Source organism: Girardinichthys multiradiatus, chromosome 15 (assembly GCF_021462225.1).
Source record: "Girardinichthys multiradiatus isolate DD_20200921_A chromosome 15, DD_fGirMul_XY1, whole genome shotgun sequence".
Taxonomy (NCBI): Eukaryota; Metazoa; Chordata; class Actinopteri; order Cyprinodontiformes; family Goodeidae; genus Girardinichthys; species Girardinichthys multiradiatus.
In genome coordinates, this window is record NC_061808.1 from 29,941,118 (window position 1) to 29,966,057 (window position 24,940).

Here is a 24,940-nt window from a genome sequence, read left to right on the forward strand (position 1 = left end):
TTCATTGCACACTAACTGAAATATTTCAGGTCTTTTATTGTCTTAATACAGATGATTTTGGCATACAGCTCATGAAAACCCAAAATTCCTATCTCACAAAATTAGCACATTTCATCCGACCAATAAAAGAAAAGTGTTTTTAATACAAAAAACGTCAACCTTCAAATAATCATGTACAGTTATGCACTCAATACTTGGTCGGGAATCCTTTTGTAGAAATGACTGCTTCAATGCGGCGTGGCATGGAGGCAATCAGCCTGTGGCACTGCTGAGGTCTTATGGAGGCCCAGGATGCTTCGATAGCGGCCTTTAGCTCATCCAGAGTGTTGGGTCTTGAGTCTCTCAACGTTCTCTTCACAATATTCCACAGATTCTCTATGGGGTTCAGGTCAGGAGAGTTGGCAGGCCAATTGAGCACAGTGATACCATGGTCAGTAAACCATTTACCAGTGGTTTTGGCACTGTGAGCAGGTGCCAGGTCGTGCTGAAAAATGAAATCTTCATCTCCATAAAGCTTTTCAGCAGATGGAAGCATGAAGTGCTCCAAAATCTCCTGATAGCTAGCTGCATTGACCCTGCCCTTGATAAAACACAGTGGACCAACACCAGCAGCTGACACGGCACCCCAGACCATCACTGACTGTGGGTACTTGACACTGGACTTCTGGCATTTTGGCATTTCCTTCTCCCCAGTCTTCCTCCAGACTCTGGCACCTTGATTTCCGAATGACATGCAGAATTTGCTTTCATCCGAAAAAAGTACTTTGGACCACTGAGCAACAGTCCAGTGCTGCTTCTCTGTAGCCCAGGTCAGGCGCTTCTGCCGCTGTTTCTGGTTCAAAAGTGGCTTGACCTGGGGAATGCGGCACCTGTAGCCCATTTTCTGCACACGCCTGTGCACGGTGGCTCTGGATGTTTCTACTCCAGACTCAGTCCACTGCTTCCGCAGGTCCCCCAAGGTCTGGAATCGGCCCTTCTCCACAATCTTCCTCAGGGTCCGGTCACCTCTTCTCGTTGTGCAGCGTTTTCTGCCACACTTTTTCCTTCCCACAGACTTCCCACTGAGGTGCCTTGATACAGCACTCTGGGAACACCCTATTCATTCAGAAATGTCTTTCTTTGTCTTACCCTCTTGCTTGAGGGTGTCAATAGTGGCCTTCTGGTCAGCAGTCAAGTCGGCAGTCTTACCCATGATTGGGGTTTTGAGTGATGAACCAGGCTTGGAGTTTTAAAGGCCTCAGGAATCTTTTGCAGGTGTTTAGAGTTAACTCGTTGATTCAGATGATTAGGTTTATAGCTCGTTTAGAGACCCTTTTAATGATATGCTAATTCTGTGAGATAGGAATTTTGGGTTTTCATGAGCTGTATGCCAAAATCATCCATATTAAGACAATAAAGACCTGAAATATTTCAGTTAGTGTGCAATGAATCTAAAATATATGAATGTTAAATTTTCATCATGACATTAGGGAAAATAATTAACTTGATCACAATATGCTAATATTTTGAGAAGTACCTGTATTTTTGTTTGGCTCCCGCGCTGGCTTTTGTTATGTGTGTCGGCCAATAGGCTGCGTGCTTGAAGTAAGCACATGGCTACTTAAGGCAGATCCTATCTGCAAAAAAATGTGTTGAAAAAGGAAGCTGTTACACCACTTCGATGTGGGAGTACAAATTCACCAGGACCAATGACGAAACCGGACTCACTTCCGATTCTTGATCAGAAGGAGATGAAGCAGAATAAATTGATGATAGCGACTGCATAACTTTGGAGTACATTCCTAGTTTCCAGTTGACATTAACCCAAGACGAGGATGGCGAAGAAAGCTTTGGACTTGCGGCAGAGGAGCTAGAACATAAGAAATCAGAAGCTATTGCCATCACAACATTTGAAGAAAACAGAGACAGGGAAATGGAGAAGATCCATAACTTTGACTGTAAATGCTACAGGAGAAGAAAGGAGAATTCTTCACTTGGGACAGGGTCCTGTACCTGCAAACTTTCTCCAGAGCTCATGTAAAACATACGTATGGACACTTTAGCAGCAGAAAGGAAGTCGCAGGACATGAGAATCATCGGACATCTTAAAGCAAACCAACTTAGAATAGAAACTTCAGTGATAACAACATCCACCAAGAAGACACCAACGAAAAGAAAACACGACAGGACCACTTTTTTGATCGGAAGCATCGAAGTCTGCTGGAATACCTTTCAGTTTCTCATGGGTTGAGTTTGACAGCTTTAAAAAAAACAAAAAACATATGATACATCATATTGAAAATAAATCATGTATTTTCAGCTAAGCGGACACGTTCACATAAACCTGACCAGTCAAATATTAAAGCTGAGAAAAATGTTTCCTTTGTTTCCCCTGTTCAGAATTTCCTCAGAATTTCCTCTGTTCAGAAACACCTATTCAAAAGGTATAAACTATTGGCCCATAGCTCTATTCATGCCTGCATTCTGATCAGACACACACATTGATCACCAACCCCCAAACTGCTGTCTTATTGTCCCACCTATTGAGTGATTGATTGCTGCAACCTAGAACACTGATTGGATTTCTTTATATTTTAAAATGGCCCATAAAACACTTTATTTGAAAAACAAAAGAACAATAAAAAAATGCAGGAATAACAATGTATCAACATGTTTATTTTAGACCAAGCTGCAGTCAAATAACATGAAGTAATAAAAAATAAAAAATAAACTTAAACACAACATTTCTCAATTTTATAAATGTTAAATGTAAGTTATTTACTTAGTTTTTCTTGTGTTTGTGTTACCGTTAAATTTGGTCTTGTAATTGTTTGGACAGTTAAAATATGTTTGCTAAATGCACACAAATATTGTAATGCACTGCTGTAAATTATTTTTACATAGAAAAATAGAGCTGTGAGTTCAATTACAATAGAGTCATTGGAGCTTCTGTTGTTAAATATTGTTGGGGGAGATGTTGCGGCAAGCTATACAAAGTTATTCAAATGAACAACTTTTGTTACCTCCAAAAACACAACTTTGAAGCCTGTTTTCTCTTTAAAGAACTTTGGAGAGTGCCAAAATTCAAATGGTCATATCTTCTTCAATTCTTTGTTGATTTCCACAACTTTGACATGGTTGGACATCTCAGACTCCACAGGATCTGTAAATAACTCAAAATGACCCTGAGTAGACTTGTTCCTGGTTTTACAATGGGCTGTCACATATACCATGATCAACAATGTCAAATGCTGCACCAAGGTCCAATAATACCATCACTGTGGTTTTTCCACAGTCTGCATTTATGCTAATGTCATTAAACACCTTGACAAGGGCACTCTGTTCTGTGGTGAGCAAGGAAACCTGACTGGAAGATGTCAAAGTAGCTGGTCATTGGGAAGCAAGTATTTAACTGTTGAAACACAGCTTTTTCATTAACCTTACTGATAAATGGGAGATTTGAGATGGGCCTGTGATTGGGAAGTAATTGCAGCACCAGAATGCATTGATGTGGTAGTTCGACCCAATACTTTTGGCAATATAGTGTACATAAGATTGAGGTTTCACTGGAACGGATTGTCACTTACACATAGGAACAGTTTAGAGTCACCTATTAGCCTTATGTCTATGTTTTTGGACAGGAAAGTTAAAAGAGAACAAGCTATATGCCTATACAAAGTCTCCAGCCAGGTTGCGAATAATAAAAAACACAACAACACGCAACAACTGGAAAGCCAGAAAACCAACAAAACAAAATACTTTTTAACTCTTTCAAACTATACAGTGTTGTTTTTGGCACAGAAAATAAAAAGGATTAAAGAAGCACAAGTAAACAGCAAGTGAATGCAAGAAGACTCGGACTAAAGTTTTAAAAGTATGAGGTTTAATAGGAGGTACATTCAACATGTCTCCTGTTTGACAGAAAAGTTTGGAACACCAACACCGTTCAAACCTCAAAATACAGGCTTTTTAACTTGATAAAAATGCCACTTGTGACAGTTTCACAAATTACAGTTTGACTGTTTTCTTCACTGGATTTTACACAGCTTTAGGCAACTCCTTTAACTATGTAGCATACACAGAAAACAGCTTTAACAGTTTACATAGGTTAGTGGAATATTAGAGCCTGACAATCAAATTTAAAGGGTTTATAATGAAAAACATGAATGTTCCCACACAGACTGGTCAGATACAAAATTTCTATAGAAATCCATAACTTGGTGGCACTTTGTTTACATACTTTTAGATCACATATATAACTCAGCAAATATGTATAAAATAAGTGTCATCAATGTGGCTTTAGCTAATATGAAATGTCTTAAAGATTACTTTCTAGTTGAAGTGGATATAAATTAAGGTAACTGATTCACTGCCTTGCTAAAGCAAATTTATACAACTCAAAACAACCACACATTTCAATGCATTTGATTCCTATTATATGACATAAGAATACAAATTAATGCTTGATTGTAGAGTGAAAGCAGAATGATACATTGTCTTTTCTAAACATCTGAAAGAACATGTATCAATGCCCCTGTCATTGCTGTATTATTTTACAGCTCTGATGCAGACAACAATTACACACACATGTTCAACAGAATAGTTTATTAACAAATACAAGTGGAGATCTTCAGGATTTCTGCACCGGATCAGGACGAACACTGAAAGGAGAAGGTGAGTATTAATAGAACGCAAGTTATTGTTGAATGTGAAAAATGATGGAGGATTGGAGGTGTTGCTTACTGTTTGTGGATGAAGGTGGAAATCCAGGGAAGGTGAGTAACTCTCTGAGTCTGAGGTTGTCAGGTTTGGAGCATCTAAGAGGTTTGTGCTGGCTGAGCATCTGTTTTGTGTTTCTCCTGCGTGAGACTGATGGGAGCACCACAGCAGGCTGAGGGTGGACAGGCAGCTGAGCAATGGGTTGCTGAGCAACAGTGTAGCTAGACGGTATGAGAGTTGAGGAGCAGTAAGGAGACTAAGAGCAGCAGCCTGAGGAAGGGTCTTCTAGGAAGTCCTCAAACCAAAGGAGCACCAACCACCGAGGTAAGAACCGGACGCTGGCTGTTGGGACAGGATCCTGAAAGCAAGGAGGTAAAGATAAGATCAATAATAGAATAGCTGGTCTCTGAAGGCCTCAGACGTGTGTTACAGAAAATTAGTGAACAAACAGCATCATGAAGATGGAGGAACACAGCAGACAGGACAGGGAGAAAGTTGCGGAGAAAGTTTAAGCAACATCTCAAGATGTGAAAATCTCACGGAGAACAGTCCAATCTAAAAATGGAAAGAGTTTGGCACAACTGCAAACCTAAAACATCACCTACGGGTGGGCAATGAAAACATGAATCAGAAAAAAACAATGTAAAGAATAAAACGTAAATAGTTGTATTTTTATCTTATTACAAGGGGTCACAGTAAATGTGAAAGAATCTTTTGTGGTCAGATGAGACCAAAATTTTACGTTTTCATCTACATGAAAAATGCTATGTGAACTTAAAAACTAACATTCTAAAAGCACCAAACTCACAATTAAACACGGTGATGGCAGTACCATGGTTTAAGGATGTTCATCCTCAGCAAGGACAGGGGAGCGGAGAAGGACAATGACCCCAAAGAGCCGTCGGGGTGCCCCCCCACAATCCAGTTTAAATTGTCAAGTTCTGCAAAGACCTCAAAATGAATTATACATTTCTGTTATGTAGGTGAACCCTGGTTTAGATCAAAGCGTATCCATTTGTTTGAATGGCCAAGTCAGAGTCCAGACTTATGTCCAAATGAGAATCTAAGACCAGATATTGAAACTGATGTACGCAGATGCTAACCATCCATCCCTGACTAATGACTGTTTATTAAAGAAAAAAAGGCAAAACCCCAAACACCTAAAGCTTTCACTGCAGCACAAGGTAGTTCCAAAAATAATTAGGGTCTGAATACAAATGCACATCACACTTTTCATATTATTATTAAAGAATGTTGAAAGCCCTGGGTGGTTTTTCTTCCATTTTACAATTATGCCCATCTTTGTGTTGGTGTATCACAGCAATACAAAACATGGGATTTTATAGTTGTAACATCATGAACTAGCAAGAAGTTCGGTCGGTTTGAATACTCATGTGAGGCGCTGTAGATTGTAGGATAAGTGACAACTGGAAATGCATGTGAACGCATATTCGAATGACTGATTTGAATTTACACATTCAGAGCTGTTCAAATATTATCCGGTGTGTTAATTGCAGGTGTGAAGAAAGCCTAAGAGATAATCCCGTCATTGTAAAACATTCTCCTAAAATCTGAAATCTGTGATGAAACGTTTTTCTCCCCAACCAATTCTCTTCCTCCACAGCTGGGTGCGAGTTATGCAAATTGAGTGTAAACAGCGTTGTAGTAACCTGCTTCCAGATAGAGGGGATACTGGGCTGTACAAACCCTGGATTCAGAGTAATTCTCTAAACATTTGGTAAACAACATGTTGCCCATGTGTTTATCTGCTACCAGCAAATAACTGTGTTAGAAATTACTCTCGACACTCAATCATCCATCCGGTTGTGCTCACAGATTGTGGCCATTGTCATCAGTAGAGAAAAGAAAGAAATTGCACATTTCTTTTAGTGTTGAGTCATATCACCACCAGTGGGGTCAAAAGCTTCACTCTGCACATTTAAATTTTACTCTTTAAAAGTAGCACCTAATCAGGCTAATCACTCTACTGTCCCACTGCCAAAACGAAGTTAGAGAAAGTAGTGATTACCTACCTAATGAAATGACTTTGAATACATTTTACAGCAACCCTATTAGGCCAGCTTCAAAAGCTATAAAAGTATGACAGTATTTCAGCCCTGCACACTAACTGCCTGTAAAAACAGTCAAACAAGACTAACCACATTCATGGAAAACTGTGAGGACCACAAAGAGGAACTATTAACACTTCAAACCAGCCAAAAAGGTGTAATTATTTCCAAGACAGGAACAAGGTTCCTACAGAGTCTGCAAGTGTTTTCTGAGTATGAAAAAAGAAAAACAAGAGAGTTCAGAAAAATCTTTACATTTCCAGACATTATTGCCAATTACATACTGTAAAAGCTCCATCCATCCATCCATCCATCCATCCGTCAATCTATCTCTCTTAAAATTACTCTCTCTGCAAATTTCAGCCTAGAAGAAAATTAGAATTTTGATGATATATAAGTAAAAGAACTCTGCATGACTTCACAGCTTCTCTCAGAAGACGTTAAAAGGAGCAGCTGTGCAGCAAAAATGTGCCCTCACCACGGATTGGATCACATACAGTGGTTGCATGTGTTTGTCCACGGCACTCCTTGTTCAGCGCATTCTTTGAGTGCACTGATGTGTATGTCCTGCAGCCTGTCTAAGATGACGGGGATGGCACAGCGCCCAAAGACCCAGCGCTGCATTCCAATGGCCATTAATTGAGTACCTGCCCATCATCTCCTCCCTGATTGATGGCATAATTAAAGACGGGGCCGTTTGATGGAGATGCCTGGCAAACTCTTGTGTCTGTTGGCCTTTGTGTGAACGTGAAGACCAGGTCCCCAGAGCCTTGGTCTTTTGCTAACCTTGCCTCAAAGAGGAGGAGTCCACCTTCGTCTGTGTGTGTTTGTGTGTACATGTGTGGTTTTCACTGGTCCCTCTCTCTTTAACAATGAGCACAGCTTCAAGCTTGGGGAAGCTGATTAAATTAAAGTGCCTCACAGGCAATCATTCCAAGGTCAAAGAGATGCTGTGCAAACTACTTTTGGCACCAACGTTCCTCGGGTGTGGATCGGTTGATGTGTACGGTTTCGGCTTGGCCGTGGATGAACAGTCGTTGAACGTGGAAAATTGAATTGTCACTGTTGATTTTGCTTCTTGCATATCAGAGAGAGAAGAGACTTTCATCAATGGCACAATATGAGGTCTCTGAATTACAAACACCCAAAGCAAAGTGAGAGAATGGAATTACTGCTTGTTTGTCTCTGTCAACATGATTCAGTAAGATACATTTCTTCAGATGAGTGGTAACTCATTTGATTACAATCTCAGTCACCAAATATTGCTGTCACCAGTCAGACTCACTGGTCCAGTTACATTCAAATTGTATTCCGCAAAAGCACTTTCAGTTTACTTTTAGCGTCTGAAACTTTTGCACACCTCCTAATCACAGGCTATATGCTCTATTTAATGAATAGAGATGTATCCATGCAGGCTGAAACAGGTCCCTGAAAGATTTAATCAGTCCTTAAACAGTCAGTCAGTCATTTTCTACCGCTTATTCCATAGAGGGTCGCGGGGAAGCTCCAGCAGTCTATGGGCTACACAAATACTGTGTGACTCAGGGTCACCAGATTTCCCAGAGGCCAATTAAAGACCACAGAAGGGCCAGTATTGCCTCCAACAGGGCCATAAAAACATCAAATGAACAAACATCCCTGGAGAAAATTTAATTTTCCTTCAGCATAGATTCTTTGTTTGTGAAAAATTATTAAATGTATTTTAATTCCTACAATCTTCAAAATTCTAAAACATGTTTTATTGCTTTTCTTAATAGTAATGGTTGGTGAAATTTATACATCTGTTTACCTCCTGATGAGGTAATTTAAGTTTTCTTAGGTACATATAATTTATCACTGTCAGTATCTATCATGTATTTTGCACCATTGTGAGGTGTTGAGATATGCAGTTGAAACCAAACATTTACATACATTGCATAAAAAAGACAACCTGTTTTCTCTCTGACGTTTGCATAGTTTGTACCTATTTCTATAGTATTTGTCAGATTTGACTTGTCAATAAAAGGACTCAGGTCAAACCTTTCGTGTATCCTCTCGGGACCTTTTATAATAGTTGCTGTAAATTTGGCCCACTCCTCTAGACAGAACTTTTGTGGCACATTTTGTAGGCCGGATTGCTCACACACATCTTTTTTAAACCTTTTCACTTTTTTTTTTTAAGCGATTGAGATCAGGGCATGGTACAGATAGCTACAAAAAATTTAATCTGTTCTCCTTAAGCCATTTTGTAAGTAATCTGGCAGTATGATTAGGGTCATTGTCCTTTTAGAAGAGCCATTTGTGCCCAAGGTTTAACATCCTGGCTGACGTCTTAATCTGTTGCTGCATTATTTATATACAATGGTAACAGTTTTGTGAAGAGCACCGGTCCCTCATGAAGCAAAACACCCACACAACTTAATGATGCCACATTCTTACTTCACAGTTGGGACGGTCTTCTTACACTTGCAAGCTTTTGTTTTTTTCTTTGTTGTCCTCTAGCTCCCCTTTGCTCTGTTCTGGAGCCTAACACACTGTAACCATTATAATAAACCTCCCCTCCCCTACATTGCTATGGATGTTTTTTTCATCCTGAAAACACTCAGGTGAGTCTCATGCTCTGCAAAAAAAAAACAGCCATCCTGGATTTCAAAACTTCTTGACTTTCCCACTTGGAAATCTGACTTCTGGGGACCTTTCATGTTCTGAACTGCAAACCGGCGAAATTAGTACTTCTTAGTGAAAAACTTGCATCTGTTGTGACCTACCGCCATGGACTTCCCATGATGCCACTGCCCGCATAAGACCGCCACCTTTCCACAAGTCTTTCTCTTCCACACCGGTGACCATCGGGATAGGAGGGGAACAAAGCGCGATCCAAGGAAGCCATACGATCATCAATCATATGCAAAGTTAAGTAGAATGAAATACTGTCTGTGTATCCGGTATTTTCATTCATGAACGGGGATAATTAAGGTACAAGCATTGCTGACTGTCTCTCCGAGGCCCCGCAGACGCAAACGGTGTTCGAGAGAAGCCCCGGCAAAGACGTAGTCTCCCAGCCTGAAGGAAGATGGCAGAGACCGCAGCGGACAGGACGAGCCGCCAGCTCTCCGGAGCTAACCCTTTTGTTCACAGAGCGAACGCAGAGGTTAGCTGAAAGCTAACCGCTTGTTGACTGTGGATGTTTCTTCAAGCTTCGCCCCTTGGACAACATTTCTCACCACAATTCATGAGGTTAAGTGTTTGGGCAGAATAATATAGAGATTAACAGTTAGGATGAAATAATCTGAAAGTTTTCATTCTATGAAGTTTGTTTTTGTGAAACCCGGCTATCTTAGTGCTAGTAGGCTAGCTACAGCACACGCCGGTTTGTGTTCTTTGTAAGTTTTAAAGTTAAGATAAACTTTATTTAAAGGGTGGTTTTAAACAGAACATTGCTCATAACGCGCCGTCCGCGCTTATGCATTTTAACCCTTTTATTAACCCTGGTATTTTAAAGGTATGTGTTGATTCTGGTGCTAAGCTATCAGCTTCTTTGTTAGCTTAACGGCTAACCGGTACAGAACATGTGCTCGCTACTAAAGAGTATTTAACAGAAAGGTTGTTGGTTTTCAAGCTAGTGAATAATAGTTCCTAAACATCATTTACTAGATTTGATAACTAAGTAAACACCATTAAGCCCCATTTCTCCAGAAAGATTTGTCTCTTTTCCAAAATATTCCCTTAATAATATTTCTTCAAATATTATTTCAATAAATAAAGGCAGTTAATTAGACACCATTGAGAATTAGTTATCCAGAAGGTTGGTTTTATTCAGCAGATCATTATTTAAAACATTATTTTATTAAAATAATATTTTATCTGATCTTGCATTGTGAAGGGTTGTCTAGATGTTGCTGATTATTGCCTAAGTTAGTTCCAAGACTAACTTAACTTCATTTCCAGATTCTTCAAGATAATCCTTGGTTCTCAAACATAAACATTGCATGGTAATGTTGCATCACTCTTTTTGGTCATGATTTTCAATCATCTTTAATCAACTTGTTTATATTGTACATAGCCCATTAGTCTTCCCTATTCTTTAATTCTGCTTGGTAGTTTAGTTGGATTGTTTTAGCATAGTAAAGAGTTTGTTGATTGAAATATGTTTGACTTTGAGTTGACTTATTTTTGTTAATAAATTCTTGTATTTTAAGAAATTGTGTGAATTCATTCCATATATGTGTAGAGTTTATGCTGTTCAATAATGTCAGAGCTCGTCTCACACCTTTCTATTTTGTCCTAATACCATCGCCTTACTGGGCTGGTATTCACAGGACAACCCTTAACAGACCGAAATATTATTTAATAAAATATTATATTAATATTAAATATTAAATAATATTCTCAGATTCATAATTACAACACATCCTTCAACTAACCATGCAGTCTTAAACAATTTAAAGGGTTCCTTGTAATAACAAAGCAAAACCACGAAAAAAATCCAAACCTTTTGGTTTAAAATATCTGGTCAAGATAGTAGTGCCTAGAACACGTAGTATCAACGTAAGTGCAACTTGTTCTAAAGCATTTTAGAACCACAGTTTAAGGATACTGTGAAAAAACTGGACCTACACACCAATAAAAATTCAGTCAGTCAGTCAGTCATTTTCTACCGCTTATTCCATAGTCGGTCCCACAGTCCAAAGACATGCCTGTTAGGTTAATTGGTCACTCTAAATTGCCCTTAGGTGTATGAATGAGTGTGTGCATGGTTGTTTGTGTGCTGCCCTGCGATGGACTGGCGACCTGTCCAAGGTGTACCCTGCCTCTCGTCCATAGACTGCTGGAGATAGGCACCAGCTCCCCCGCGACCCAATAAAAATTACTTTTACCAATTTAATGGGGCAGTCATTCCTAAGCTGTTCAGTTCTTCACAAAATACCTGAGAAGCTAAAGCAGATGCCATCATTAAGGTGCATTCAACTAAACACACAAGTGACAAAAGAAAGTGGTGACCTCAGCAATGAAGAAGGGCACCAACAGATGATGGTGCAGAATGAGTGAGATCCAATCAGCAGCTGCTTATATTTCTCCATGGATGTCTGTGGCTAATGACTCACCAGTTGAGTGCCTCCACATCCCATGGAGAGATTTTGAACTCCGGGCCAAGTTTTGCAAGCTATCAGATGCGTGAACACCAGCGACGTCTGCAGCATATGCTTAATTGGCAGTTTGAGCCCCTGCTCTGCTGTCTGTGTTCCAAATCATTAACATGCATCATGCATGCCGGACTGTAGACTCACAAGAACCATTCCTGTCCGCCACAACCCTTAAACAGCTTTGCGCCATGCTTCCCCCAGCAGCGAGACAAAGGGGCTGCTGCTTCCTGTCACATGCAGAGTCCTCTCCACTTTTACAATGTGAACTGTCACCACCTCTCAAAAGTGATCTCTTTTCATGGCGCTTTCTCCTGGGACCCCACATGAGCGGCGGCTGGTTTTTTGTTTCGCTGCTTAAAGCATGAGAAGGTGGGACAGTGACAGTTGCTAACAGCTTCCTAACATGTCTACTCAGTTGAAAACTCTGTTGAAAACATTCACACCCAACAATCATCAAATTCGATGCAAATGCAAAAAGCTTTTATGGCTGGAGGATAGAGAAAATCAGTTTATAATGTCTCACTTTTCCATGTTCCATGTCCAAGTGAATGTGTGATGCTCTAATGAGCTCCTAGTTTAGAACGAGATGTTTTGAACTGTAAAAGAAGAGCAGGTATTGTAGGTATGAGTGTATAGAAATAAGTGGGGTGCTCAATGAATGTTTCCAAAAAGCAAACAATCAACAAGAGATCAGTTCTTTCTCCTGAAGCTATTAGTGTCTGAAACTGCAGCACTTATTCGTTGCTGCTGAAGCATTCGAAAAATAATGTTGTTACCAAACAGTCATGCTTAAAATGTTTTTTTCAAAATAATCCCTCTATTGGTTGGTTCTAAAAAGCTCCAGACGTTTTCAGTACATTTCAATCAAAAAGAAAACTGATTTTTATTTATTTCACTTGATTCAGTAGTGAACAAAGATTTTTTATTTGCTTTATTACGTTAATTATAGAACTGACCGGATATTTGGCTTCATAAAGGATAATCAGGAATAGCCAATGCCTGGATAAATTAACAATACCCCCCTGATAGTGGTCAATGTTTAGGAATTGTTTCATATTTTAAATTTACTTTATAAAGTTGTTCAATGGACCATAGCTCTGTGCAATTAGTTCTGCACATACACGTGTATGTGTTCAGCTTTAAAACTCTGATGTATTAGTTTGGCACACGTGCAACTCGAAAACTCACATTGTAACTATGCCAAACCTGCATGTAGTGCTGCAATGCTGACACTAAAATACACTGAAAACCAACAAAGAGGGTGTGAAGCATGCACATAATGGAGACATCATCGTCTTCAAAAGGTTGTGTATAGGTTATTTTTCTTTCATACAATACACATTTTTCCCCAAAATATTTAAAAAGGGGTGCAGATGTACACACCTCAGGGTCATTTTAATTCTGGAACTATACACAAAGACAGATCTGCTTCTACAACAGCCTTACTAAGTAAATTACAACTGTCTGTTCTGATACCCATAGGTAAAGAGGGATTATGGATGTTTTTAGGCAAAAGCCTACACATATTTACATGTATCTACGGAAATTACAGCCAGACCAAATAGCTTTGCGTTCTCAGGGTGCAGTCACACTGTTAGTCCGGTTTTGTCCGGAATTGGTAAAAGCCAGTTGGCGCGGTTTTTTTGCGCCAACTGGTGTGGAGATTTTTGAAACTGGATAAAACACAGTCATACAGTTGCAACAGATTATTTTGGGGGCAGTATTGTGCTGATTCAGAAGAAAAAAGGGAAGAAGAAGAAGGTTTGTCTTATCAGGGTTTTTATTGTTTCTTTATTGTTCAAATGTAGTTGTGCGCCTGCACCTCTTCACTACTCCACATAGCCCTACAAGACATTTTAAAAGTCCTTTGTCTTCAGATTTGCACTCTTTGTTGTTCCTCTACTTCTTTTACTTAAATGTGCTGCTCTTATCTCATCCTCTCTTCCTGCATTTGGTACGCTGGCCTTGCAAACATTCACACTGCAATCAAACCATTCCAGCGTCTAGAAAAACTGTGTGGAGTTTGGCAGTTGTAACCGTCCAGTTCTCTGGTCAGTCTCAGGGTCTGTGATGGGTTCACACCGGCATGATCTGCTCCAGAAACCGGACTTTGTACAACATGTAAGAATTTTTTAATCTGACATATTTTTAACCATTCATTGCTTTTGATCTTTGAATGCATGGGTTTGTAGTCCAAGTGAAGGTAGACCAGGTTGTGATCAGAGCAGCCCAGAAGGGGGAGTGGATGAAGCTGTACGCATCCTTGATGTTTAAATAAATCCAGTGTTTTATTGTCTCTGGTGTGGCATTTCACATACAGTGTGAAAGTTTGGAGAGAGCAGAATAAAGGCTCAGCTATAGTCACGCTTTGGGGTGTCACGCAGGGCTCGGCTGATGGTGCGCGAGCCTGAACAATCGCTGAAGGCGTTGATACTTCTTGCTGACATTGCTGCAGTATTCTCCGAAAACACAGGGGGCAGTATGCAAGATAACCAGTGAATATGCAGCAAAAGAAGAATCGCTTCACGTAACAGCAAAAAATGGATGCACTATCGAAAACATTTCATATCAATGTGATTCTGTGTCTTGCAAAGTTTCAGATTCATACAAGTAAAGCAATGAAGAGGACACTGCTTTCTGACCTCTTTGTAAAGGATCTAAAACTGTACCCACATACAATTTCTGACTCTTAGCAACAGAAAAGCTTGTTAATGCATACAATCTAACTTTGTATCTTGCATTTCTCTTACCTTTTTTTGTTTGTTGTTTCTCTGTTATGTTACTCTTTTCTTCCTGTTCATGAAAAAGTGATTCATTTGTGCATGAAATGTTTGCGATTGTGTCACTGTTGGCACATGCGTGCACTCACACCTTGTTCACTGCGTCAAGTATACAGGTCCTTCTCAAAATATTAGCATATTGTGATGAAGTTCATTATTTTCCCTAATGTCATGATGAAAATTTAACATTCATATATTTTAGATTCATTGCACACTAACTGAAATATTTCAGGTCTTTTATTGTCTTAATACGGATGATTTTGGCATACAGCTCATGAAAACCCAAAATTCCTATCTCACAAAATTAGCATATTTCATCCGACCAATAAAAGAAAAGTGTTTTTAATATAAAAAACATCAACCTTCAAATAATCATGTACAGTTATGCACTCAATACTTGGTCGGGAATCCTTTTGCAGAAATGACTGTTTCAATGCGGCGTGGCATGGAGGCAATCAGCCTGTGGCACTGCTGAGGTCTTATGGAGGCCCAGGATGCTTCGATAGCGGCCTTTAGCTCATCCAGAGTGTTGGATCTTGAGTCTCTCAACGTTCTCTTCACAATATCCCACAGATTCTCTATGGGGTTCAGGTCAGGAGAGTTGGCAGGCCAATTGAGCACAGTGATACCATGGTCAGTAAACCATTTACCAGTGGTTTTGGCACTGTGAGCAGGTGCCAGGTCGTGCTGAAAAATGAAATCTTCATCTCCATAAAGCTTTTCAGCAGATGGAAGCATGAAGTGCTCCAAAATCTCCTGATAGCTAGCTGCATTGACCCTGCCCTTGATAAAACACAGTGGACCAACACCAGCAGCTGACACGGCACCCCAGACCATCACTGACTGTGGGTACTTGACACTGGACTTCTGGCATTTTGGCATTTCCTTCTCCCCAGTCTTCCTCCAGACTCTGGCACCTTGATTTCCGAATGACATGCAGAATTTGCTTTCATCCGAAAAAAGTACTTTGGACCACTGAGCAACAGTCCAGTGCTGCTTCTCTGTAGCCCAGGTCAGGCGCTTCTGCCGCTGTTTCTGGTTCAAAAGTGGCTTGACCTGCGGAATGCGGCACCTGTAGCCCATTTCCTGCACACACCTGTGCACGGTGGCTCTGGATGTTTCTATTCCAGACTCAGTCCACTGCTTCCGCAGGTCCCCCAAGGTCTGGAATCGGCCCTTCTCCACAATCTCCCTCAGGGTCCGGTCACCTCTTCTCGTTGTGGAGCGTTTTCTGCCACACCTTTTCCTTCCCACAGACTTCCCACTGAGGTGCCTTGATACAGCACTCTGGGAACAGCCTATTCGTTCAGAAATTTCTTTCTTTGTCTTACCCTCTTGCTTGAGGGTGTCAATAGTGGCCTTCTGGACAGCAGTCAGGTCGGCAGTCTTACCCATGATTGGGGTTTTGAGTGATGAACCAGGCTGGGAGTTTTAAATGCCTCAGGAATCTTTTGCAGGTGTTTAGAGTTAACTCATTGATTCAGATGATTAGGTTCATAGCTCGTTTAGAGACCCTTTTAATGATATGCTAATTTTGTGAGATAGGAATTTTGGGTTTTCATGAGCTGTATGCCAAAATCATCCGTATTAAGACAATAAAAGACCTGAAATATTTCAGTTAGTGTGCAATGAATCTAAAATATATGAATGTTAAATTTTCATCCTGACATTATGGAAAATAATGAACTTTATCACAATATGCTAATATTTTGAGAAGGACCTGTAAACCTAGCTTTTAAGAGGCATGATTGAAGTCTCCTGGGAGGGGGAGGGCTTAGGTGGCAATCTCTGCAAATGTTACACAACTGTATTTAGGAGTTCTCAGGTTGCTGCAGAATTTGTCAATGGGGCGATTTAAACAGTTAACACAATCATGTGTGAAATCTCCTGGGAAAGGTAGTTCGGCTGAATGCTAAAAGCTCAACGTCTTTAGTGCAACGCTGATCCTTCCTACCACTATCCATAGCTCTCCTGTCCGCTCTCACGTACTGCAAGCCGTCCGGTGCAATAACAGAGCCAAATGTGTTGTTATTGAACTATGTCTCTGTGAAACACATGACGCTGGCCTGCTGGTACACCCACTGTAGTTTCGTAAGTGCTGCTACCTTGTCTATTTAGGAAGCAATGTTAAGTTTCCCATGATGACACAAGGTACAGTGGGTTCATACCTTTGTTTTATTCTGACGACACTCAGTTGCAGCTCTGCCTCCCCGTGTAATTCTCCTTGTCTCCTCGAGGATGTGCGGTCTCCCGAGTGGAGCTATGTATGTCACTCAGCGACATCAGCTTTTCCCGGTAGTACACAATAGAGCCGTGACTGAGAGGGTCTTTACAAGCTTCATCAAACAAAGAGCAAAAAAAAAATATAGCAGATCAACTTCAAATGTAAACCACCAAAATTATTAGTAAAAGAAAAGCGAAAACACACTAGAAACCGCCAGAAACTCAGATAAAGGAGGACCCTCTGCATCATGCCACTTTCTTTTACAAGCTTTAGTATCACTTGATGGAAATCAATGAAAAAAAGATATAATTTTCTAAAGAATAAAGTTAATATATTGTTTAGTTTTCATCCTTTAACTTTGAAATAAAAAACAAATCTCAACTATTTTTCCTTGTCAAACCTATTAATTCTTTATAGGCCATATGAATCCATTAAAACATGATTCTGAGATAGATTTTTCATTAAATTTGTGCTAAAGTATGCACCCAGAATATATAAATGAGTAAAGCTTGGAAAAGGAAGAATTTAGAAAGAAAAATAAGACTAAAATTGTGCAAATGTAATAGATCCCACAGCCTTAGTTTTATAGCTGCTGAGTAACAGATCTGATGTTTTTGTGGGGGTTTTTTGGCATCTAGACCTTATTAGATTCAAATTTACTCTAGATCTCTCTATAGTTTTAAAACTGAATCGGGTTGAGCACCAGAACTCAAAATTGTAGAACTTATACGAACAAAATTGGATGTTAAAAAGCAAAGGAAAATTCAGTCCAGATTTGACATATCTGTATTTTATAGATTTTAAATTACATTAGATTTTACTGGCCTAAGTCAAACTCAGCATCGTGTTATTTCATGATTTACACAGAATGTAAAACATTTTGGGAAATGACTGGAAAGTTTTTGCAAATTAAATCTGGAAATGTCTTCAATTTTGAAATGGAAAATGTGTTGAAACCCTGAAAATTTGTCCCATCTGCTGAACTTCTGGGCTTTAGCAGATAGCGTATGCAAGACAGTTGAGTGGATGTCACTGTTTTTGAATTCTCTCTTAAGTTTCTGTGTGCACAAGCCTAAGACTAAAAGCTTTAAGGAGGACCACAAAACATTGAAACAGAAAACACCTTTACTTGGCAACCTCGTTTTTTTATGATCTTTAGTTGTGTGTTTATGAGAAAACATTTATCAAATCAAGGCACCCCTCCAATGCTAGTATTACAGGTTAATCTCAGTTATGTTTTGCAGGTTCTAAAGAACATCATCATAATTAACCAAGACATTTTTGATTGCAATGTGAAACTGAAAAAGTAATGAGAAGTAATAAATTGTCTGTACTGCATTTGTTTTAATAAGTAACTCAGTTAATATTAGATTTCATCATATTTCTTTTGAGTCAATATTCTATTAAAGAACTGATTAATATCAGCAATGCCAAAAAATCCAACTAACAATAAATTATCATGTAATAGTTATAGTGGAGGAAGAATAAGTAAAATCTGATGACGTCTAAGAAATAATAAGTGGTGTTTATATCTTATCTGTAGCTTCAAACAAATGAACCAAGTCAACTGACTTTACTAGTTTTTATGTTAAACTCTTGGCAGAAATGAACTTGGAGCTTATTGGTGCTTGGACCATAAATAAATGCACATCAAAAGCCACTTCCCAGTGTTACATCAGCTGCAGATGTTTGCCAGACAAAAATAAAAACCTCAGCATTCTTTCCAACAGAAAAGAGAAAATGTTTTGCTCCTCAAAGCCTTGTATTTGGGTCGACAGTACCACAGCACAACAGGCATTACTTTCTCTGAAAAAATGGTTTTCATGACTGCGGCGCAAAGAATGTAACATTGAACCAGGAGTTCATGATTCAAAGAAACTTGATATCTCATACTTGATTTTGCTCTTACATTCCAATTGTATGCTTTCCACTGATATTATGAAAACAACAGCAGGTTAGGGGTAAAGTAGCAAAAGTGTGATGCATGAACCTGCCCACAAGGCAGAGGAAATCTAGACATTTTGGAATAAAAAAAGCCCATCATTGCAACTCACACAAGTGTGAATGCTTTAAAAACCATTTAGAACCCTTTCACTGGCATGGACACGACATATGTTTGGGTCTAAACCAATACAAAATGTGGGACTAGAATGATACTTGTTACTGATTGGTTACTTATTATTAAATGCACATTCATGGTAGCCTAATAAAATGGCCCTCAGGATAATTTTAAGTATTTCCACTGATAGTATTTGAAGTTATTTTGGAAATATTTTCAATCACTTAGTTGGATTTTTTTCAAAGTTAAATGTCCATTCAGTTGACATCAGGAGTTGGGATATATTAGCCAATGCTTAATTATTCAGTGTTACCATGCAAAAAAAAGTAAGCATTTTATAGCTAAATAATGATTTCACAATTATTTAATTTTTTTCATAATGGTTTTTATGAGTATAAAGTCTCAGACTTCCTTGTACTGCTTGTAAATAGAGGGTTATTTGATCTTGACTGCTTGGATTCAGGAAATGAGGCAGAGGAGTACAGGAATGAGATAGATGCTAAGTTGAGAAATAAAGACTATGGTTGATCACATGTCAAATTATGATGATAAGGTAGAGGCCAGCAGATGTAAGAAGTCATAAGAATAACACATCTTTTGTGACAAATATAAAATACACCTGTGGTTTGTGCCACACCCAAACTTCAAACTTCTTCAAAGCTGCTCATTGAAAATGAGAGATTACATGAAAATACCCAGCTAGCTGATGCTGTCATGATGTTTGGGACTTTGGTTTTGTGTTTTGCTTTATTTTGGTATTTGTATTATGTTCCCTTTTTCCCTGTGTGTTCTATCAGCCATGTCTCCCATTTCTTAAGATCACCTTCAGTTGTTTGCCTGTCCACACAGCTGCACTGTTTCCAATCAACCACCTGCTCCTTGTTCAGTGATCAACTCTTCATCTTAAATATATGAGTTGGTCAACTCATCTTGTTAATCCCACCAGCCTGTTTTCCTATGTTGCTATTGTTATGTATAATTTTGGATTCCCACTAAATTTGAGTTTTTGAATTTCCTTTTTTTAAGTAAAACAGTTTATTTTCTCCCGCCTGCATCCTCACTGCACTTGGGTCCTGCTGTGCACCTTTTCAATCACTAGATTCATGTTTAGTTTGCCTCAATAAAAAGCATGGAAATGCATTTGGACGTTTCATTATACATTACTGAATGCAAAAGGGAAGGTTTGCTTTTAAAATTCCCACAATCATGCAAGTTAATATATATATATATATATATATATATATATATATTCAGACCCGTACACAGATGGACAAATAAGCAGACATCCTGGCTAAAATCTTGAGGTGAAGCGTTATTAGTTTTTACATGAAATCTATGTTCCAATGATAAATGGCAAAAGACAATGGATGGATGGATTAAATCCATGTGGAAAATATAGCCTATGTTACTAAAGTTTTCATGAAATTTTATGCTCATTTAGTCACAGTGTCCATTGCAATGTAAAAAACAAATAGAAAAATTAATGAGCAAAAATGTCTTTTTCCCTGTATTTCAATGCTGGAAAAAAAGTAAAAACCAGTTGGATAAAATAGTTTTTGCTCAGCAGAAAAAACACAGGCCCGAAAGGGAGAACTTTGGTATTTAGGAAAACGTTGACATCCTAAAACCTCTTAAAATCCAACTTTCATTTGTTAGGTGACAAAGTGGCTGAGATTATAGTGTCTACAAAACAACCAAATAAAATAATTCACAAGTCAGAAAGGACCTGCCGTGTCACTGGTTGTTATGGAGTTTTGACAAAAATTCAGAATGAAAGACTCACCGTCATCACCTCCACCTTCCAGTGACTCTGCGGTGCGTCTCCCGGCCTTCCAATCAGCATCCTGTCCGTCTGATTCTCCATCCAATCACCTTCCGACGCCTTGCTTTTAAAGGAGCTTCTACCGTGTTCATCTTCGCTTGTCAGCTGAGCTCATCTACGACTCCGACATCTCCTCACACTTCGTAACAGACTCTCCTTCCTCCCCTACCGCTCGTAGGAGCGCTTGCCTCGCTTCATGGCTCATTTCTTCCTTGTCTCAGCTCTGGGCAAGCGGAAAGCGCATCAAGAACTACACTTCTCCTGCTAAGCGTCGCCGAGGTAGCCCTGCCTCCTTACCGGCTCCCGCCGCTGCGTCATCCGGCCTGGTTTCTCCAGCAGTTCTCCTTCCATCTTCATCCCTCAAACCGATCATCCTACAAAATTACATGCTTCATTCATCTCGTTCATGGATTCCCCCCCAGCACTCTACGTCATCCCTTACTCACCTGCTGTGAGTTCGCCGCCATCTCTGCCACATCAGTATTTCCTCTTCCCGCTCCATCGTAGCTGCCTGCTCCTCGCACCCCCCTCCCACCACCAGTTGCCCTTCCTAGCGCCCAGCCTAGCTTGTCTCTAGACAAGATGTATCTCTCCACTCTCTCTATATATCTTTTTTATTAATGTGCTCTTCAAGCGTGCGGTGTTTCCCACCCCTCTTTTCATTCAGGTTGATCATTTACTCTCATGTATTTTACCATCTCCTTCAGGCTCAGCTCTAAATCCTTCCGAGGCAGCTTATTATCTGGTTCTTTCATTTTACCATCTCCCATGGCTGTCTAAATGCATTGCTTCCTCTGATTACGTTCTGCTTCGTTTAAATCATCTCGTCCCCGGCTTTCTGTCCGAACTGCCGCACCCTGCTGCCGGTCAGACCTCTCCGAGTTCCTCCAGTCCTTGGTCCCCAGAACCGATCACACTCTCTAACACTGGCTCTTAAAGGACGATTCTCAAACAGCTTCTAACTTTCTGCTCTTTTATTCTAAATTAAGCAGAGGAATGATTACAGAGATCAGCGCTGAGGCTCCTATCTCGGATCATCGCCGTATGTGAAAGATTGACAAAGAGCCCTGCAAGAAGGTCACACGTGGTTTTATCTGGCACTCCAAAGCAATAGATGTGCACTGCCCTAGTGTTTATCAGTAGATTACGTGCCACCATTACGGTGTCTGTCTGATAGGTTGTGTAGTAGCTGGTGTCCATTTTTAATTTAAATTAATTTGCACCATTTTAGTCTTATTTTTAATTTATTTATTTTTAAGTGTGGTGCTGCATTTTAATTAAACAGTTACTGGCTACTCCCTTTAAAAAAAAAAACAGTGCCCCAGCCACAGGTCATTCATGTCAAAACCTTATTCTTATTTTTATGGGATGTATGGACAAAATCATCTATGCTTAATATTATTAAAGATTCTCCCTAACATTTCTTAGGATCCTCTTTTGGCGCTCAGCCGTCTCTAGGCATTCAGTTGCCAGCTGCATAGTTTCACTCGAGCATAGATAATTCAATACTTTCCGTCCCTCATTGTTGTCCTATTTCTTATTTGGCTGCTCGTTTTTCATCAGTATCTCAAGTCCTTCTCAGCCTTAGCTGCATCCACCCTCGCTCAATCAAGAGCCTGCTTAGACTACGCTGTTCTTTCCACTGACATTTATACTGCAAGCCACCTTCTGATTCCAGCAGCTTGGTCGGCCATCAGAGTGCTTTGCTCTTCTCTTCCTTTTTACAGAACTTCTACACGGTCACAAATTGCCGGGCTTTCCGCTCCAGTCTCCTTTCTAACTGGAACAGTATCTCCTTCTCTTCCAGCGTCGCCGTTCGCTCGGCTGACTCATCTTGAGTTTTACAGTCTGTAGCTTCCCGGTCTAAAAGAAGGTCTCTCCATCCAGTTTTCACGCCATTCTTTCAGAATAGGAGCAGCCACTACTGCAGTGACCCAATGTCTCTCCCTCAGCCGCTCTCCAGCAATTGGGTTGTTGGTCTTCTTCATCCTTCTCTTCCTATGTTCGCCCGGATTTCCACTCCGTTCTATCTGCTCAATGTTTTCTCAGCTCTCAAGTAAGAGCTCCCAACAATTCCTGGTGGTGGTTGGCCTTTATCCATCATTGTCTTTGTTCAATCGTCATGCTATTATTTTACAAGTCTCTTCCCCTCACCACCTGCCAGTCTTGTCTAATTTTCTCCCTCACTCTAGCTCACCTATGTTCTTCGAAAAGTACTTCTATTTGTTTCGTCCTTCCTTAATTGGAGGCTGATTATTCCTTGTCTTCTCATGCTTTGTGCAGTACTTTACTCATTATCCTGCATTTACTTTGTCGTTCTCTAATTACTCAACCCCGACTCATAGATCTTTATTTTAACCTTATTTCTTATCTTCATCTGCATTTCTTTAATGGCATTTTCAGCACTCCATAGTTTTCCATATTTCTTCATCTCATTTTTCTTCATCCTTCATCTTTTTATTCCTTCATTACCCATTCTATCTGTTCTTTACTAGCTGATCCGTTCATAACTTGATATCTTTATTCAAATCCTCAGCGGATATACCTCTAATCACGCATTGCCTATATTGGCATATCTATCACCTTACTCTGCTCTCTCAGCTTTCATCAAGCATTGCATCGCTTGCATTGCCAAAACGGCATATCTATCACCTCGCATTGCCAAAATGGCATACCCATCACCTCGCATTGCCAAAACGGCATATCTATCACCTCGCATTGCCAAAACGGCATATCCATCACCTCGCATTGCCCATCTCGGCATATCTATCACCTCGCATTGCCACTCTCGGCATATCTATCAACTTGCATTGCTCCTCTCGGCATATCTATCAACTCGCATTGCCCCTCTCGGCATATCTATCAACTCGCATTGCCCCTCTCGGCATATCTATCACCTCACATTGCCAAAACGGCATATCTATCACCTCGCATTGCCCCTCACGGCATATCTTCCATCTGCTTTGCTTCTTTATTATTTTCCTTGCTTCATAGCCTATTTACAAACTTATTTTCTCTGCTTTTAATCTTCCTTGCGGCTTTCGCTTCTCTTTTTCTTTGTTATTTCATTCCACTTTCTTGATTGATGCCCCTCTAGTACTCTATTAGGCCTCGTCCCGGCCTCGGCCATATTTTTGGGGGGAAGACTTATTTAAATCTAAGCCTTACAAATGATCGTCTTAGCTCATGTCATTCTCAGCATTCATGTCTTCCTCCCAGGTCCGAGCGCCAAAGAAATAACCATGTAATTTCTCACCATTAAAACTTTTCTACTTGCCATCCTTCTCTTTGTGAGTCTTTTCAGATTGAAATGCCGTTCCCTGCTTATTTTAGAGAAATGGGAAAAAAGGAAGCACACAATAATTCAATCTATTTAGCAGCCAGAAACAGAGTTCAGAGCAACTCGCTCCCTTACTCATTTTAATTCTGTTCAGGGTCACAGTGACCTGAAATCTATTAACCAGTCACTGGTCCATCACAGAGCAAAGAGAGAAACAAGCACGACCACGCAACAGACACTCCTACAATTATCATTGTAGCGACTCTGAAAAGCATGTTCTCACATGGATATGTGGGGGAGGCAATCCAAGTACCCAAAGAAAATAATTAGCATGCTAACTCCAATATGACTCAAAACACACAAGCAGGGATTCAAACCAGTGACCCTTTTCCAGTGAGGCAACATTGCAAACCCTGGCCTCTTATAAGCAACTGTATAATTTGTTTTACCTATTATGATAATAGTTTTTAAACCACAGTATAGTGGATCCGAATGTTATGGGTCTGACCTGAGCTGTTGGTTGTGAATTGAGGTGGAAATTGAATTGTTCCTTCACAAGCCACTCTAAGATTAAGATTCGAATATCTTCAGCCCCTTTTATCTCACCAATGCGTTCGCTCTCACTTCAACAGTAGGGAGCACACCACCCTAAATGTCTGAGGTTTAAACCTTAGCTTCAAAGCAGGGCTAACCTCCTTCAAAATGCTGAGGAACAATTTTATCTGATGGAATTTCTTTTAGATTTTTTGTTAAGAATTTTAAAGTGTGAATAAATGTGGGCTTGTCCTGAGTTATTCCTATTAGGAATTTAAAAAATTATATTTAACAAGATATGTTGAGCCAATCAGCCCAAATATAATCTTGTATTAGTGGTGATTCTTTATT

At 39.8% G+C, this 24,940-nt stretch overlaps 1 long non-coding RNA gene across 2 annotated transcripts; it reads right to left on the reverse strand.

Annotated features, from left to right (window-relative positions):
- Positions 1 to 3,840: 3,840 nt before the first annotated feature.
- Positions 3,841 to 24,363, reverse strand: LOC124881567. 2 transcript variants are annotated; one of them, XR_007041690.1, is made up of 6 exons: positions 21,222 to 24,362; positions 21,073 to 21,149; positions 20,737 to 20,998; positions 16,839 to 17,006; positions 4,723 to 5,056; positions 3,841 to 4,640 (listed from the first exon to the last, which is right to left on the reverse strand). It is a non-coding gene; the product is annotated as an uncharacterized LOC124881567 (long non-coding RNA). The 2 variants fall into 2 exon arrangements; XR_007041689.1 differs by having other exon boundaries at positions 20,737 to 21,149; positions 21,222 to 24,363.
- Positions 24,364 to 24,940: the final 577 nt, after the last annotated feature.